This window comes from Macrobrachium nipponense, chromosome 17, assembly GCF_015104395.2.
Source record: "Macrobrachium nipponense isolate FS-2020 chromosome 17, ASM1510439v2, whole genome shotgun sequence".
Taxonomy (NCBI): domain Eukaryota; kingdom Metazoa; phylum Arthropoda; class Malacostraca; order Decapoda; family Palaemonidae; genus Macrobrachium; species Macrobrachium nipponense.
Genome location: NC_087210.1, coordinates 84,322,216 through 84,325,010, shown reverse-complemented (window position 1 = coordinate 84,325,010; position 2,795 = coordinate 84,322,216).

The following is a 2,795-nucleotide window of genomic DNA, read 5'->3' as shown; positions in this document are numbered from 1 at the left end:
TCGACGATCAGCTAGGCTGCAACAGCGCAACCTTCAACGACGAGAAGCGTCTTGAAGAAAACTTCTTTCAAACCAATAGCTGGAGCGCATTGCGCCACCAGCCAACCAATTGAAAACGCAGCTCGCGGTTGACCCCCTGGACTGACCTGCCGCTATATATTGAGTAGATCTTGACAACACCTACAGGTTACGTATTTTCGTGCACAGGCGCGTTACGTAACTCTCGTCATTTTCAACTATAATTTTGAAAAGTATGGCCTCTAAGAGACCCCTTTCGCCCGGTACTCCCAGGGAGGACCCGCCCTTGGAGGACGAGCAAGGCTTCGCCACCGTAAGAAAGAAGAAGAAGAAGAAACAGAAGAAGATTTTACCGATTTCGACAGACAACAACCAGCTCCCTACGACATCAGCACCGAATACGGCCAGTTTTACAGAATTTCCGGCACTTCCCAAGTTCAAACAAAGCTTGTTATCGAGGGCCAGACTTCTTATGCTGCAGTCAGGGCCCTTGAGAAAAAATATCCTGCTGCAAACTCACAGCTAGGACCAAATTTAAGGGGGGAGTTTATAATTACTCCCAAGGACCAGAAAGCTGTTGAACTACTCAGAAGGACAACCTATGCCTGCTACTTGATCCTGCTACAAAAATTAACAAGGGGATGATTTGTAAAGTCCCCAAATACATCACGATCGATAGAGTTCTCGAGGTTCCCAACATCATGGAAGCCAAGAGATGTACTGCCAAAGATGGACAGGAGACTCTCAAGATCGAAGCTACTTTTCAAGGGCCAAATTCCGGCCAGGGTCGCCTTGGAATTCTAGGCACATATGAGACCGAAGCCTTCGTACCAGAGCCTCTGAGATGCTTCAAGTGTCAGAGGTTTGGACATCACAAGAACGAGTGTAAAAGCAGAATAACCATCTTTCGCGGAGTGTGTAGTGCAAAGCATGAAACAGAAGTGTGCTTGAAAAAGTACAAGGAAAAAGGGCCACACAGTTGCCCGATGCCCTAACTGCAGCCAGCAACATCATGCTTGGTTTAAGGGATGCCCAGTCAGACTGCAGAGGATTTGGAAGGCGAAGGGCATCCCTCCTCCACCTGCAAGACCTCGGCTACCATCACCGACCAGGAAACCTCCCAGCAACCCAAGGTTCGATCCTAGAACGAACCTACCTCCTGTACCACAAACCACCCAACCTTCCTCCCAACCTCCTCCATCCCGGCACTATATCCCCACCCGCCCCCTCATCCTCTCCGTATCGCCAAACTCCCGCCCCTCTACCTCCTCCCCCTACTCCCCCAACCCCTCAGGTTACCCCCCTAACCTCTGCATCGCCGAAGACGTCGATTCCTGCTCGTGCCGAAGCAGGAACCCAGACAGAAGACGCAGTTGAAGAAGAAATGCAGACCGAGACACCGACTGTAGCTCCTGTTTTGTTTAAAGAAGCAGGAACACAAACAGAGGAGTTTGTAGCTAAGCAAAACAGCGAAACTCAGACCTGCAAACAAGAAAATAGACGGCAAACGTCGGTAACGAATACTTCCTCGTAGGAGAATATCAGATCAGGAAGTTCCTGCTGACCTACGAGGAGTTTGAGGCATTTTTAAATATGATGCCATCTCCAATAACGACAGTGACAGTGGTCATCAGCTTTCTTCTCTGAGCTCGTCCACGCTCTGTTGGACCTAGAGATCAGTCTCCCAGATGACCTCCTGTTAGAAGATTTCAGATACAGATCTCAAACATAAAGATCGCAGCTACGTGAAAAGTGCTGTTTATAGCATTAACTGCTTTTTTTCTACTAACAATCCTCCTTTCCCCTCCGTTTTTCGGCCGCCTCACGTCTAACGACCGAATATTTCAACTGTCACTCTAACTACCGCTTAAGCTGTCGCTTATTTTTGTTATCCTGTTTCTAAAACTGATAATATTTCGTTTTTCCTTCGTCGTTCCCTATTGCTAACGATCGACGCTCTCTGTTTTTTTTTTCTCGTAAAGTGAAATATGGTACTTGAACTCCATAGAGTTGCGCTTTTTTTTTTCCGTTTTTCTACGACTATAAATTTTTCGATTTCATTACTGGCTATCTCTGACTCGCCAGGACTCGCTACTATCGATCTTTATCTTCTACTAATGGGTACCTTAGGGTTTAAAGGGGTTTGTAACCTTGCCTATTCACTTTTCCTTTCACCTTTGAAAACCATACCATTCCACCTGCACATTCCATAGAAATCATAAATAAAAAGATCGCCTCATATCCTTAAATCACCAATGCATCTAAAAAATAATTCAAATGACCTACGGGCTGCTACATTAGCTAAAGCCCGTGCTGGCATAAAGCCAGCTTAATACTCCACAACAACAACAACAACACCTACAGTCTACTCCGATCCACTGCCGTGATCATGCTCGGATGATACCGAGAGAAACGTTGGCCACTAGATCGAATTGTATTTTTTATTTGTTCATGTACTGTGACAAATAAATAAATATTAAGCAATATCCCCGAAATTGACTCCTCCTGATGAGTAATATCGGCGCAATACTCGCCAGTTGTAGTAGCAGAGAGAAAGCTATTGTTAGAAAAATAGAGAAGACTATTTATAAGTTGAATGCAGCTGATGCAGCAATATCCGTTCAATAAACTTTGTTTGAAAGAGGGTCTCCTTCACTATATTATTATTATTATTATTATTATTATTATTATTATATTACGGAGTAACCAAGGTAAAGGGAAATACAGAGAGAAGAAATCTCACTCATGAAAAAGAAAGAAAGAAAAAAATATATAAA